Consider the following 16,982-nt stretch of genomic DNA (forward strand, 5'->3'; position numbering starts at 1 on the left):
CCAGATGGCATTCATCCAAGAGTTCTGAAAGAACTCAAATGTGAAATTGCGGAACTATTAACTATGGTTTGTAACTTGTCCTTTAAATCAGCTTCTGTACCCAATGACTGGATAGCTAATGTAATGCCAATATTTAAAAAGGTCTCTAGAGGTGATCCCGGCAATTACAGACCGGTAAGTCTAACGTCAGTACCAGGCAAATTAGGTGAAACAATAGTAAAGAATAAAATTGTCAGACACATAGAAGAACATAAATTGTTGGGCAAAAGTCAACATGGTTTCTGTAAAGGGAAATCATGTCTTACTAATCTATTAGAGTTCTTTGAAGGGGTCAACAAACATGTGGACAAGGGGGATCCAGTGGACATAGTGTACTTAGATTTCCAGAAAGCCTTTGAAATTGTCCCTCCCAAAGGCTCTTACATAAATTAAGTTATCATGGGATAAGAGGGAAGATCATTTCATGGATTGAGAACTGGTTAAAAGGGAACAAAGGGTAGGAATAAATGGAAATTTTTCAAAATGGAGAGGGATAACTAGAGGTGTTCCCCAAGAGTCAGTCCTAGGACCAATCCTATTCAACTTATTCATAAATGATCTGGAGGTAAACAGTGAGGTGGCAAAGTTTGCAGATGATACTAAACTGCTCAAGATAGTTAAGATAGATCTTCAAAAAGATCTCACAAAACTAAGTGATTGGGCAACAAAATGGCAAATGAAATTTAATGTGGATAAATGTAAAGTAATGCACATTGGAAAAAATAACCCCAACAATTCATACAATATGATGGGGACTAATTTAGCTACAACTAATCAGGAAAGAGATCTTGGAGTCATCGTGGATAGTTCTCTAAAAACATCCACACAGTGTGCAGCGGCAGTCAAAAAAGCAAACAGGATGTTAGAAATCATTCAAAAAGAGATAGAGAATAAGATAGAGAATATCTTATTGCCCTTATATAAATCCATGGTACACCCACATCTTGAATACTGCATACAGATGTGATCTTCTCATCTCAAAAAAGATACACTGGCATTAGAAAAGGTTCAGAGAAGGGCAACTAAAATGATTAGGGGTTTGGAATGGGTTCCATATGAGGAGAGATTAAAGATGCTAGGACTTTTCAGCTTGGAAAAGAGAAGACTAAGTGGGGATATGATAGAGGTATATAAAATCATGAGTGGTGTGGAGAAAGTGAATAAGGAAAAGTTATTTACTTGTTCCCATAATATAAGAACTAGGGGCCACCAAATGAAATTAATGGGCAGCAGGTTTAAAACAAATAAAAGGAAGTTCTTCTTCACACAGCACACAGTCAACCTGTGGAACTCCTTGCCTGAGGAAGTTGTGAAGGCTAGGTCTATAACAGGGTTTAAAAGAGAACTAGATAAATTCATGGAGGTTAAGTCCATTAATGGCTATTAGCCATGATGGGTAAGGAATGGTGTCCCTAGCCTCTGTTTGTCAGAGGGTGGAGAAGGATGGCAGGAGAGAGACCACTTGATCATTATCTGTTAGGTTCATTCCCTGTGGGGCACCTGGCATTGGCCACTGTCGGTAGACAGGATACTGGGCTGAATGGACCTTTGGTCTGACCCAGTATGACCATTCTTATTTTCTTATGTTATGCTGGTGGTTTTGTATGCAGGGTTAGCTGGAGACCATAAAATATACAGCACATGATTTTAATCAGTTTTAACCCCACCCCTTCCCCCCCAAGTGTCCAGTGATGAAATAAAGGGCATGGCATGACTTCCTCATAAAACACACCTTCCCCCACCCTAAATTTCCTAATATATATTGTAACTGCGTGGGGGGAACGGAGAGATGACAGGATCCAATACTGGGGAATAAAAACAATATAGGTGCCAAAGTCAGATCTGGATATTTAATCATAGAATATCAGGGTTGGAAGGGACCTCAAGGGGTCATCTAGTCCAACCCCCTGCTCAAAGCAGGACCAATCCCCAGACAGATTTTTGCCCCAGATCCCTAAATGACCCCCTCAAGGATTGAACTCATGACTTGATCCAGGATTTTCGTTCAGCCAGTTATAAAGTACCCAATGCATATCTGCATCTGGGTACAGATTTTTAAACACCATCTCCACAAATAAATATAAACATATGCACTTTGAGACCAGGCTTTAGATCACCTCTACACAGAGAGAGTTTGGAAGTGCTTTCTAAAAATGCATTTCAGGTTTCTCTTTATGAATTATAATACCTGCAGAATGTATAAGCTACAGACCTTCCACCCATTACTTGTGAATTCCCTTTGATTCTTTATAACACACACACCTAATTTAAAAACCTCTGAATTTCCTGTTGTGGGTTTAAATCAACCCCCTTAATGTCATTTTGTCCTCTCTGTTGTAGTACTCATTTCATAAGAGCCCAGCAACTCTGGTTCCCTTCAGTCCTGGTTTGCAAAGGGTTAAGTTTGGAAGCACCGACACGTTGAGGGGGAGTAGCCAAGCCCAAGCAGCAAAATCATCACAGCACATTCCTGGGTAGTCCTCAGCTGCCAGCATCTGATTAAAACCATATCTCTCGCTGTGAGTGGCTAACTACACTGAAGGCTGGAATACAACTGAATATTTAACCGGGCCCACGGTGTCAGCTAGTCTGCCGGCTGTAGCCCGAGGAGTATGCACGGAATAGCACGGAGCTAGTTTGTAAGTAGCTCTTCGGGAGGGTGGTTTTTCTTCTTCCTTCTGCTGCCTTTTTTTGGAGGGAGGGGGCTCGTTGTAAAGGTCCCTGGGGTCTCTAAGACACACTGCCCCTAGTACAGGGGGCGGAGGGGGCGTTAAGACTCCTTTCTCAAGGAAGCAACCACCAGCCTGGTCTCGATTGTGAAATTTACTCGTTCACTGGCGTGGCTGATGCCTGCCTCTGAGCCGGACGCTGCAGGCTTTACTGGAGCAAGCCGCCCTCTGAGTGCCTGGGGCGCCTGCGGCGAGGGGTCTGAACCTCCCCATGCTGGGCTCTTGCTGTCTGCCGGGGGACTCCGACACCAACCCGGTGTCTAGCCTTTAAAATGGGCTCAAGGGAGCCCGGAGACGGCGACTTCTCTGAACGTGAGCCCATGAATCGCCTACCAGCGGGTATTGGCTTCTGCCTCACCAAGGCTCTGATTTCTCTTGCTAAAAAAACTCCTTCCTGGGGGCTAATTGATCACGAACTCGGGGTTTATTTTGGCAACACCCCTAAGTAAAAGCTCTGCCGAAGACGGCGCCCCCACTGGCGCTAGCTCCTTTAAAGCGCTGGAAAGGGCAGTATTAGCAGTGCTGGGGGAGGGGACGCGAGGCACTGAATGGGTTAAATCTCGGGAGCCAGCTGTGACTGTAATGGCTTTCATAGCCTAGGACTAGTGTGTTTTTATATATAGCTGGGGAGGGTGTATTAATGCTAGTCAGTAGCATGGCGTTACTCTCAAAATAAGGCTTTAGCTAAAATTGGGTGGAAACGTCTGCATCCTGCTTGCAGGAGTCTAAAAGGGCCCGTTGGCTAAAGAAGCCCAAGAATGCCAAGCAAAATAAACAAGCATTTTCTGCAGCGAGGGGGAGGCGGGGGATTAAGACAAGAAATATATCTATATTGTGATAGTAAAATCCTGCTGTTGGTCTAGGAATAGTTTGGATGAAAGAATCCGGTCACTCTCTGCTGGGGGTGGGTGGAAGAAAAGGGTGAGACAATAACTAAGCATTTTGCCCTGAGCATCTTGTTTGGCTTTCTAATATTTGCACTTGGGGCAAGTAGGTGACTTATCAGTAGTGATGGGTAAACTCTACAGGTGACTGACAGATCTTGTAGCAAAAAAACTCTACCTAGTGAAAGGGAGCTCCCCTTTTTAAGGATGAAAAACAGAAATGGGTTACAGGACAAATCTGTGTCCTCACTGATCAGATTATCAAGATGACCCTCAGTGGGGGGGCCTCGCAGACTGTTGAGGCAATGTCCTTGTTCTGAGCAATAGTAGGTTGATTACACCAAGCCTCTAAATAAATTCTACTGTAGGCAAACAATACCTTTAGGGCACCATTCTCTCCACTACTCAACACACTTAAAAACAGCAGCACACTTAATTAGTTAAACAAGCTAGGAAATGATTGTTCTCCAGTGAGACAGGATGATTGTATAGCTGGGTGGCCTAGCAAGAGCGAAACCTGTCCCTTGCAGAGACTGGCCTCCTCCCCTTTAAAAAGCCACAAATTTCCCCTTATCCCCTTTCTCAATGTTGCTGTGACTTCCACAGTTGTCTAGGTAAGGAAAAGTGGTCTTAATATGGGACAAAATGCCTGAAATTAGGACACTGTAGAAGCCTGAGTACCTAGAACAAGAACTGTACAAATCCCAAAGTTCTAAGCTGCATATAGCATGATCTCTCTTCAGCAGAGATGTGCACATGGCTGAAATCCCCCTTTGAGGGGTGGGCCGGGACACTATAGAAGGGAACATTTCCTTCATTGGTTATGAAAACTCTTAAGAACAGGCACTGGTGCCTTTTTAATATCATTCAGGTGGCAAGTAGCACTTGTACTTACTAACCTTAACAAATGCATGTTCTGAGATGTTCACCCCCTTCAGTGTGTAACTCAAATATTACAGGTTACAAAGTAACAAATTGGGATGGTGAAAAATAGTTAGTTCATTCACAGAAGCTAAAGATTTGATTCCAGACTCCGTTCTGGAGCAAATCTTTAACCATATGAAAAAGGAATCTGCTGTAAGATTCCTCAAAATTGGGCTTCAAAATAGGGTCCCTAGGGCAATAGATGATTCTCCCCTATCCTTCCCATCTGCAAAATCAGAGTACCATCTTGGAAAACATGGTGTATATAGGCTCTTGTCCTTGGCAAACTTCTGAAATTGCCAAATGTCTTGGGTTTGAAGTATGAATGATATTCCTAACTTTGAAATGGAACCAACCACTACTATAAACACAATCCCCAAAAGTATGCGAGATGCAAATTGACAGGTGAGCCACAGGAATCAAGCCTTAATTGGAGAAGGTGAGTAAGACTGTGGAAAAGGTTGGTGTAAATAGGAGAGCATTCCCAAGTCACTAGGACCTTTACTCTAGGCCCCATTTACTGCTTGACCTTTAGTCCTAAAGAATAGACCAAATTTAAGACTTGTTGGAATTCAGAGTCACTCAACTCATCAACATTTCAGGTGACTTTTAGTACCTTTTACCATCTTCTCTCCTCCTGTTTGGTAACTGCTATTAGAGTTTGCTAGCACATGACTTACCTTTTGCAATGATGGGACTGATAGTAAGAGGCAATGCCAGTTGTCTGTTCGTTTGGCATGCTATCCACAGGAAGATGTGGTGGTCCTAACCCCAGAGAATTTAATCAGTTGACTGCTATAAATTTTTTTTAGTGGTAATGTCTCCCTAACACTTCATAGGAAGTTTTCTTGAGGGAAGAAAGGCATGTCCAATAGCCATTGTTGGATGGCATGGAGACCTAGCAGGAGCATGGCAAGTATTTCTTCAGTGTTTAGAACTCTAAGGTGGGGGAGGGAGGAGCCAGAGCTTTGTCAGTAAAGATCTACTTCAGGCAGTGGAGAGAGCTGTCTAACCCTATACCTCTAGTCATCTAAACCAATAATACTTGGTTTCAAGGAGGGGGATTGTGGTCTCCCATCTCTCAGCAGCCTGCCCAGCTGGAACTAGAAGCTGTGGATGTCCAAGGTGAAATGGGGTAGTCCTGTAATTTGAGTACGGTTGCCAGGCCCACAGGTTTCCTATCTTTTTGATGAGCTGCATGCTTCTAGGACACTTGGGTGGTCTCTTGGGCTGACCCAGCACTGTGGGATGCATGTGGACTGCATTCAGCAGTGCCAGCAATTTGGATGACATTACTGTCCATTATGAGAGCACTCAAAGCAATAGACTCCTTTATTGGCCACTTTAGAGACTTTCTCGCAGTCAGTGAAAGTAAGCTCCCTCAGGCTTGGGGAGGGACGAGGGCAATAAGTTGTCCTTACTAGTGCCTATCTGTAAGATCCAGATCTACTGCCCAATTTAACGAACCACAGCCTTCAGTGCATAGCTAGATTAATGTCCCAAGTATCCTTCAGATAAGAGATCCTGAAAACTTCAATGAAGAAACTGTGTGGTTTTCTAATAGGAAGAATCTTAAGATCAGAGGTTGGACAATGTTGAGCTTACTCCCACTGGGAATAACACATGAACAGAGCTGGCAATCCTAGACTGGCTTTTGGAACAGGTGTAATAGAAAGTAATCATGGCTAACTGACATAGCAATCAACTTGATGTCCTTGAACTCAAGTTTCTTGCAGGACTGTATGCTGAGGCTAGCCAGGTTACTGCAGAGGCCATCTTGTCACACCACTCTTTTTGACAGTGTACAAATGCTGATATAAACAGCTAAAATTCCCTTAGCAGACTTGGGGAGGAAGGTGCCTCTCCAGAGTATCAGAGGGAACACTAGCTGGAGGTGAGGTGGGAGGGTGGTGGCTAAGGAATGCCTGCTATAAATGAGTTGAGTGGACTGCTAGAACATCATGGTCTTGATTTAAAACACACTGGATACAGATGTTCTGAAATATCTAATACACTGCATTAACAATATCTACAACAGGCCTTGCACTGATACAGCTTGTGTATAGGCAACTAAACTGGCTCTACTTTCTTGTGTAGGCGAGCTTTGTTCAACACTTACCTTGGCTTCTTCCTTCCAATACTTAACTTTCTACGCACAAATCCCACTGACCCAGGCTTGCCCTGGGAGTAGAGAACCCCTCAGAATGAAGCATTGTGACAAGATATGTATGACCTAATATAAGTGAAGGGAACCCACCCCCCAACACTGCAAAATGATCTAGGGTTAAACACTTGATAAAACTCCCTACAGGCCTTCACTCCCTCTAATTGTCTCCTAAAGTAACAAACAGAAGGATAATACATGTCCTCTTAATATAACACTTTCAGTCCAGCAGGACCCATTAAGGACAGCACATTGGCCTTGACTGAATTTCCTCCCTTTCTACTAGTTCATATTGGATCCTTATAGGATGAGACAGTGATTCACAGGATGGGGAGTATTTTATTAAAAATAAGGTTCAGTGACTGTACACAATTCAGGAGGCTTTAAAAAAAGATACTGACTGGACACTTGTAGTGCTCTCTTGCAGGGCAGGGAACAAGATACTAGCTAACAATTTTTACCTTAATACATGATGACTAAAGTACCATGTAACTGCAAACATTCTGCTTCATAGAATCATAACATCTCCAACTACTGTGGAATTTTGTCACATGACTTAAAGTAGAAGAATAAGACTTGTCCTATGATAGGCAGACAAGATGAATAAGAGTACTGAAGGGATTACAATGAGGCCAGTAATTCACTAAATCTCCGATCTGGTAGTACAGTAACCCTTCCTTGTGATCAACTCTTACAACTCCAATAGACAGGGATCATATACAAGGCCAAATAACCACCTATCTTGAAATCCAAAAAACTGGAGGAGGCAGTCTGTTTTCAGCAGCAGATTATAAAGTATTCAAACTGCAAACACTTGTTAGACTGAAGCTGATTTGCAAGATGGAGCTTCTGAGCAGGGTTCAAAGCTGGTACCTATCATCCTCCCACATAGGAGATGAGCCCCATCTCCATGCACTTGTGAGATAGCTAAAATTCTCATTTTCAAAGGGTGATGGGGGACAAGGTGGTCCTAGAGGTGACTGATTTGTGAAAAAGTACAAAGGAAGCCTGTCAGAATTAGAACTTGGAGTTCTTGACTGCTAAACCCAGGCTGTCTCCCTGCAAGTCTTCCTTAGAGGGAGTAAGTGTTCTAGAAAGTTACTGTTTTGTGTCAAGGAAGATCTTGCAATCTGCCAGTAATGGGAGAATCCATATGCAGTTGTAAAATGTTGAATAACTACCTAAGGAAGCCCACTGAAAGACACAAATGTTGTGGCAGAGAACAGTTCAGATGAGAACCTCCCCTGTAGATGCCTTTTAGACAGATCAGACACTAGTCTTGACTATAGTAGTTGCAGAAGGAAGTATAAACAAGTGCTTCCAGTTACTCCTTTTTGGCGAAGGCAACAGTGGCACCACAAATTCCCACTTAGACTATCAGTGATGTACAACTCTGCAGGCCCCTAGAGATTTATCCTTGTATCTGATCAAGCAGTTAGCAAATCTCCCTAGGACACTAGTCTATATAGACTAGACTTGAGCACTGGAAGATACCCAGATATTAGTGAGGAGTACAGTACACAAACAAGCATGTGACAAACATCTCACTGCTTTATGTATGATTCACTTTTATCTGTACTGACCAAAGGTACATCTACAGAAGGATAAAAGCCCATGGCATGGCTGTGGCTGGCCTAGATCAGCTGACTTGGGCTCTGGAGCTGGAAGCGGGGGAGGGGAAATTGCTATGTAGACACTTGGGCTGCAGCCCAAGCTCTGGGACCCTGAAAGGGTGGGGGGTCCCAGAGCTTGGGCTGTAGCCCTGAGCCTGAATGTACACTACTCCTCTCACTCACACACACACACACACACACACACACACACACACACGCACCATCCCAGAGCTGAAGCCTGAGACAGCTGACTTGGGTCAGCTGTATGTATTTTATTCCTGTGTAGACATGATCATATTGAAGTAGACTTGATATTCAATTTGCTTTTCCAGATTGACCATTTGTAGCTATTATGACTTTTCATGAAGTACTGGTTTTCTTCTCTATAGAAACTCTTCTGTAGGCCAAATTCTAAGCACTTGCTGAATAATCCATTCTGTGCTCGGATCCTGAGCATAATGCAAATTCTCAATCAAATCCTAGCCCAACAGTTTGTAACTATCAACTTAGATCACACTACTCTTAAACACCACAAGGGTGATGGCAGAAAATAGGATTTACTGCAACTGTCATGGACAGTTGGAGCATCTGCATAGTACACCATGGCAGGCTGTGCAGAAGATATGCAATAATCCTATCTCCGTTCTAATGAAATAGTCACATGCCTGAACTGCAAAGAGGACTATCTCAATGTTGGCAGATTTCAATTGCATCTTGTGAGATAACACTAACTGCTTCAATGTAGGGGGAAGTCTCAACTTTATTGGGACAGTGGGGAACCCTGGGATGGCAGAGTTCTTACAGGAAACCTCTTTTCACCACTTAGAATTTACTCTCTCTATAGGGTATGCTTCTTGAGCTACAATTCTGGTGGAGGTGAAATGGCTCTGAGCTATTCATGTGCTAAAATTCTTTGTTTACATGAGTTATAATGCACTTAGTCTGAGTTAAATTGACTTAATAACTGAGCAACACTAAAGTAGTGAAGATCCACAACAAATAGTGAAATAGAACTATAAGGACTGATGGTCAAGGCTTAAAGCAACAAACATATCTATACACTTCAGAAACTACATAGTCTTATGAGACTATTTAGGACCATTGAAGCTTCATATTAAAAGCTGCTTATAGGATTGAAGAGATCCATACCGAGGAGAAACTCTAGCTTCCAACTTCTGGATCTTGACAAACTCTTGTCTAAAGCTTCTTAGTACAAACTGAAAACATCTACCTTTGTCACCTATATTTAAATGACCCAGAACTGCAATAGCCACAAAGCCATTTTGCCCTTTATTCAATTAGCTTCAGATGGGATAAGGGCATTGTGCAGATAAGCCTGGGGCAGAATCTGGCAAATTGCTTCCAATTATTCATATCTGAATAAGTCATTGGCATGACTTACAGTAAAAATACTTAGTTCTTAGCAGCACCCAGGAAACAGCCAGTAAGCAGAATGCTGTTCCAACTTATAGATGCTGTATTTTTTTCTGGAGCTTGGTGACCAGTTAGGAACTAGTACAAAGATTTGGGTATGCTTATATTCATGGAGTTATTAACCAATATTAGAAACTGGCCAAAACCTGTTCCCATAGAAAGCTGGCTATTGAATCTCTTCCAACCAGTTCTCCTAAACATGTACAAATTCCTTAGAATGTCACATGTTTGAGAACAGATTTGTAATATGTCAAAATCCTTTAAACTGCTGAACAGCAAGTTCATTTGGAGAATTGTTAGATGAGTAGGCAACAGATGCCTGGCTTTAGTTTAAAAACAACCTGAAATTATGTAAATGCTGACTAAGCCATGTTCTTGTACTTCCTGGATTCTTAAAATCAAATGCTAAGTAAAGAGCAGAAAACTGGTGGGATGATGCCATGAGAACAGACTGTCCTGATCAGTTGATGGAGCAACAGCTAGTAAACTAGGGTGATATGGGAAAGGCATTTGGATAGTGGGTCACTGGAATGACTTCTTGTTGCCTGTACTAAGACCTTGGAGTACATCAGTCTCTCACAAATTAACCCCTGTGGCCACCATGGTTTGGTCACTGGCTTCACAGCCCTTTTTTTGAAGTTCAGCAACCAAAAACTAAACCAGGGAACAGGCTCCCCATCACTACCTCTTCATTGCAATTAAATATTGCTTCCAGTGTCAGCAGTACTAGAGTCAGCACAGGAGGGAACTACTACAGTATCTTCTAAAAAAAATCCCACAATAAATGTTGACAAAGAATAGCCTACAGAGGCAGGCCTGTGACCCTTGTCATAAGGATACACCCTTGTGAGATAGGCCTAAACCCGAAACAGGACTGACTCAAGTAGCTCATTTAAATGACAGTGAGACAAAACTGTTACTAGAAAAGCATTGTCTCAAATGACTATCTTAAGTGTTGTGAACTTTACTTTTGTAAACTCGCTTTGACCAGCAGTGTTGTGATTGCTTAGACCTCAAGGCAAAAGCTGATATTTGTGAAAGGTCACCAAATGTCTGACAGTGGCTAGACTAAAATTGATTGTAGCAACTTTGAGATGAGCTTGCCATCAACATTAACTTGGATTATGGCCCCTTTTTAAAAAAACCTCCAGTCCTTTGGAAAGGGGGAAAGAGGAAGGACTCTTAGTGGCTGGTGGGAAGGGGAGCCAAGCATTTATAGCTGGTGTGAAAAGAATGACTAGTAGTAAATGGCATACCAAAAATGATTCTAGTGTGAGTGATTCAACAGTTTGAGATAGTCCTCCATGGTTAGAGATAAGACAAGTGAACTGAATAAACTGCAGTATGTATCTTATGAGGTTTTTAAACAAACTTTGTATTAGTGGATAATCTAAGCAACTCTACCCAGATGTAAAGACACCTTTCTCAACCTGTGTATTTAAATTAAATATTAGCTTTAATAAATAATTTGCTTTAAAAAGCAAGGTGTCCATTGGCCACCATCAAGACTGTTTGCATCTGGATTTTGGTTGCTTGAGTCTTCACATCTGGTTCTAGTGGAACATATAGAAAAAACAGTTCACCAAATTACAGCTGGTGGAGATGACAAAGCTCTGGGTCAGTCTCATGCAACCTGCCTCTACTTTCCTAGATGTAGGCAAGAGACAAACATGTATTGCCGAAAATGCAGTGTGGTGTAAAGTATTCCCCTTAAAAGGGAAATGCTACATAAGCAGGCTTCTTCTGAAGCCTGCTGTATTTGCACTCTGATACCCCCATAATGTCATTGGGACACTAAGAAATGGAAAATCATTTAAATTTCTCTGCAATGAGAGCCAGAAAGGTAAATGGATAATCCCCCCAACTTCACTTCAGGGGAATGAACTGTAATCTGTAGTGAGCTCCCTGAGGAGGCTAACCCCACTAGGGTCTCAGATTAGGCTCTGCCCCCATGTCTGTTAGACTGCTTGCTGGCTGACTGGTACCCCTTTCTGATCATAAGGGGGGAAAGTTCAGTTCTTACTCAGCAGGTCATGTCACAATCTCAGCTGTTGCACTACAGTAGGTTCATTCAATGTAAAGTGTAAACTTGATGCCCTTGTCCACTCAAAGCATACAGTGCTCTAGCATTTTGGGTGCTTTAATAATGAAGCAAAACACTTCCAATATAGCACTTCAACTTTCCAGATGTGCACAAAAGACCCCGTTCAAAAGACAGATGTAGCTGAATAGTGCATTCATTTTTTCTAATTCACTAATGCTTGCACAATGCCCTTCAAGGTTATGCAGTGCATTACCAATGAAACGGTGTTTAAACAGAAAAATGTGCAACATTAGCATCCAGTCTAGAGATTTATGTGAATAATTGTCATTGTCGGTCAAGCCACACAGGGACATACATGAATATGCTATTGTGTAGCAGAAGCTGCCCCAAGTATTAGTGTCTTGATAGTATCAATGATTATTTCAGAATCTCTCATGAGAGCAGCATGTTTCTCTCTACCCTGTTTCAGCTTATTCCACTAACTTTATTTAGTAAATTAACCCACTTGTAGGGAGAGTGCGCCTAGTAAAATAAAAAAAAATACTGAAGAGCTGCCAGGCAAACTGCAGCATCTCTTAAAAATAGATTTCTTCACATGCGCCACTGGAAACTGACAATATCCTCCAATAGCTATGTAATAGACTAAAGATGTCCTTTTGGCAAAAATTTAATGGTATCTTTATGCAGCTGCTGTTAGTGTTCCTGACTATTGGGTTGTAGTGCCTGTCTTCTCCAGACTCGCTTAGTAAGAGCTGAAGCAGAATACAAAAATACAAGCTTTCTAAACTACTAGGAATTCAAATGACTAACAGTTTGGGAGAAAACACTGCCTTACAAAACTATGTTCCTAGTACTTAAATTATTGCAGCAGTTCTGGCAACTTCCCTTATTCCCAACAGGATATGTTGGCGTTGGCAATAAAGCCTTGCTTTCCTGTCCTCTCTTAGCTTCCTGGGTTCTAATTCAAGGTTAATATTTACATGCAATAACTCTTTCAGCTATAGCAAGCGCTTGCAGACCAAGGGACAATGAAGAAGCACATGCTGTGAGGAGGACAAAGTACTAGGCAGTCTAGCAGAGATGTTTACTTTCCTGTCAGTTTTTCCTCTGGTCTCTCCATGTTTCCCCAATTTTTTCCTTTCTCCACACAATTTAACTCTCATGGTCCTTGATGCAGGGCCAGAAATGCAATTATTTCAGTTTCTATAAATGGCAGGTGAATTCTCTGCTTAACATAGTTCTCTTGTTACCTCAGTTTCCAAATAGCAGCACAAGCTATGAAGAGGGATGCTATGTCCATAATAGAGGTTTGCAAAATCTAATTGCACAACTATTTGAAACAAAATGCCATCCTAAAGTAATGGTAGTACTGTAGGATTGTGGCCAATAAGCTAAAATAAACTGAAGCTGCTATCCACGGAGCCTAGAAACTTCTGAGGAAACAAAGCCTTTGAAATGGTTCTTAACCATCTGTATTTCTTATTCAATGATTCTTGGAATCTTAGCCTTTCAAGAAGTCAGCCTGCCTTGCTACAGGTCTGAAGTGCATGGTAAAACTAATCTTAATTATCAGGTGGATAAGCTCCACTAAAATGCTTGAGTTAAGACACAGCCTCCCACAGGCATATAAGATGCATACTCGTTTGGGTGTGGGGTTGTACTTAATAGTCTGAAATACCTAGATTTCCTTGAACCACACTGAAATCTCAGCAGGATTTCCTGCCTTGAGGTAGATGGCTGCATGGGACATGTCTTACTATGAGGTTTCTTATCAACAAACATGTCTGCTATGTGAGGTGCTGTGCTACCCCTCTCTCCCTTCTCCCCTCCCCCCCCATGCCATATGTGCATGCTGAATGCTCACTCTTTATACATGGTTCAGCACTAAATACATTTCACCCCACAGGATCCTGACAGGAGTGCTAGGCAAGTTCTGTTTCTGAGACTGATCTCAGGATTACATCAGAAGTAGAAGCATCAAGATAGGAACCTCAAATTAAGGAGAATCCTAAAACTAATAGTGGGTGTGGTTTTTAATGCACTAGTCTGTCCCTCTGTAGACCATACCTTATGAGTCTGGATGTTCCACTTAGTGGAACAATTTCTGACCATAGCTGCTGAGGGCCAAACTCTACCTCACTTACACTAGTGTAACTCAGAAGTATGAGGGCCAAATTTCTCAAGTGTCTGAGGTCTAGCCTATTCCAACTTTTTCTAACTCTCCAATAACTCAGCTGAATTACTTGCTGCTTCCTCTTTCAATTAATATTTTTAAGCTTTTAACTGAAAGAAGCATGAGAAACAGGCACAATGAAAAATACAAACATTTCCCTGAAATAATCCTTTAAATTCAAGAATTGTAAAATTAAAGGACTAGAAGTCACATTTGAAGGGCTTTAGATCCCAATAGCTAAAGGGATGGGGGCAGAAGAGGAAATATATACAAATGTGGCCCTCTTTCCAGTGCTATTGTAGACAAGGCTTCATAAAGGGCTGGCAACTAATAGTCAGTGCAATGTATTCTGTATACATATGCTGAAGGTGCAGCTTGGGAGTTTCTTCCCAGATCAATCCTACTCCTGGATTAGATGACATGCACAGTACAGTATATGAAGTTGCCATGTCTGGTTGTGTGCACCTGCCCTGTTTTGTTTGAGTGGTGATAAAGCAAGAGCAGATCTCAAAAAGTGATCTGGTCTCAGCTTTCAAAGTGTTAGCTGCTGTGCAGTCTAAGGCCAAAATACAGAGTGGCCTTGTTTCCACTACTATCAGTAAAAAACATGTTTCCAGGTGTTCTACTTGCTTTGTGGAAGACTCTAGCATCAACAGTGGAATACAATACTGCATGCACCTAACACATAAAGCCACCTGTTTTTGTTTGTTGTGCAGCCTTCAAAGCAAGGTGGACTCATGTATGTATAGTAGGGTGGTCTTGGCAGGCAATCAACAGCCAGTTAAATGGGATTAATTGTGCATCACTTTATCCCCTGAGTCTTAAGTACTTGCTTCTTCCAAAGACTGATAGTCTTTATCTGAAAGCTTCAGACCCATCTGACAAAATATTTGCCCCATATGTAACCAATTGGTGGTTAAGTTATGGCTCTTGTGGGAATACTTTCTCCTTGAGTTAAATGGCTTGTAGTGCCCTAGTTGCTGACTTATTCAGAGCAGTCCCTAGTGGATGCCTTTACTTCATCATTGAACTAATGGCATCTGATCTAGCCTGTTGCAAAGAGCTTTTGGAGAAGTACTCACCTGTGAATACTACTCTTGTGGCACTGCATGACAGTGCAGCAACCAAAGACTTACTCAGTTATATACACCGTGGTTGCCAAAACAAACTAAAATAGCAGTTGCTATTTGACTTTCTAACTTGGCCATATGTTGACTTCAACTTAGCCTTGGTCTGTCTAGGTTCTCACTGGTCTCTGACTTGGCTTCAAACTGGAGTAGGACTGTCAAGAGAACTAGATTGAGAATAAGTGTCCTGTACAACAGTAATAAAACAGTGCAGCTCACCTGCTGATCTTAATAATCAATATCGTTCTCCCTGGGCTAGAGAATACCTTGAACACTAGAAGCACTAGCTGGCCCAAATGATCACACCTGGCTGGATTACCCAATGAGTCTTCAGCTTCTGTTAAGAGTGCAGGGACTACTTGAACATCAGACCCTCCCCTCAAGAGGAATGTGGCGAGGGGAAAGGTAGTGTGGTGCACAACTTCAAGACAAAGTTCCTCTATCTACATCTCCTCCCTATTTCTGGCTAGGCATGTATAGCTTCTGAAAATGGCAAGCCCCCTTGGCTCAGTTAGGGCACATTTTACTGGGTAGTTATAGCTTAACCTGAATCACCTCCTAGATCCTAGCAACCCTAAGTTAAAATTAGGGTGACCACCTGTCCCAAATTAGGCAGGGGAGTCCCAAAATGCAGAGTTCAAGTCTTGGGCTGAAGAACTCAGGACAGCATTTGTCCTGGATTCTCCACAGCTCTGCTTGGCACCTTCCTGAGGCTCAGGTGGGACCAGCCTCTTCCTGGGTGGCAGGACTGCTCTCTGGCACCCTGCCCTGGGCAGGTGGAGGGTCCATGGCTCCCCACAGCAGCCTGGACTCCCTGAGCAACTCTTACCATGGCCCAGCTCTGGCTTCTGGCCTCGGCAGGGCCATTGAGGGGGAGAAGGGGATCCAGCCTGTATCCCACTTCTGAAAAGTTGGTCACCCTACTTAAAATACCCCTTGTTCATTGCATTCTCTAAAGTGGTTACACAAGTCTGGAGTACTCGTACAGCACAAGGTCTTCTCAGACCACTAAACTGTTATAGTTAATCAAATTCTTTAAACTAAATATGGTGCTTTTTTGAGCTACTCTTGAGGCTCATCTTAAAGAGTAAAGAAGCCAACTCACTAAAACATTAACTTTGCAATAGTCTAACCTTTGCACATTCCTGAACATCTGGCTCAGCAGGAAAAATAACTGATTCTCCCAGCTAGCTGAGTGAGAGTGCATCCCATGGCATGGTAAATGACTTCCAAACTGTTTAACTGTGCATCAAATGTGTTGCTTTTTGCAATAAAATCTGAAGGACCATGTTCTGGAGTAAATACTGGCACACCATAGTTCTCAAATATCTGTTCCAGGACAGGGATACAACAAGCGAACACATAGAGAGCTATTTCAAACATGGCTCAAAATGCAACCTGCAAACCTGGCTCATTCCCAGATTCATAATAGTCTTCAGTGGAAGCTTTGTACAGTGTCCAAAGCCAATAGCAAATGCATAATCTAGTTAGAAACTGGACACCCCCTCTGTAGACAAACATAATCTGACTTCCACAGGGAAAATGGATCCAATCTTTCCTATCTAAGCCTTAGGAATACTCTAACGAGACTCCTTGGAACCTAAACTGGTGCATAAGCTTCCAAAAGGGGTGGGGAAATAGGGTAATTCTATCAGTGGGGGAGCACATACCTGCAATGGTAAGAAACTTTGGAGTAAGAGAAGGCAGCTTCAATCCTTGGGTATATAAACTGTGTAGGAACAGATCTCCAGAAAGTAATCACTTGCCTTTGGACAATTTTTCAATGGAGCCTCACTCTGGCATATCTTGGCTTTCTAAGGAGGGCAGTTGTCCATTTGCTCATCAAAATAG

General features: G+C 42.3%; 1 protein-coding gene across 3 annotated transcripts in view; it reads left to right on the forward strand.

Annotated features, from left to right (window-relative positions):
- The first annotated feature begins 2,525 nt into the window (after positions 1-2,525).
- Positions 2,526-16,982, forward strand: part of DAB2 (DAB adaptor protein 2) — a 41,035-nt gene continuing 26,578 nt past the window's right edge. For all 3 annotated transcript variants that reach the window (XM_054031989.1, XM_054031991.1, XM_054031990.1), the window contains exon 1: positions 2,526-2,678. The gene's annotated coding sequence lies outside the window, so the exon portion shown is untranslated. The remainder of the gene's footprint in view (positions 2,679-16,982) is intronic.

Source organism: Malaclemys terrapin, chromosome 6, assembly GCF_027887155.1.
Source record: "Malaclemys terrapin pileata isolate rMalTer1 chromosome 6, rMalTer1.hap1, whole genome shotgun sequence".
NCBI classification, from domain to species: domain Eukaryota; kingdom Metazoa; phylum Chordata; order Testudines; family Emydidae; genus Malaclemys; species Malaclemys terrapin.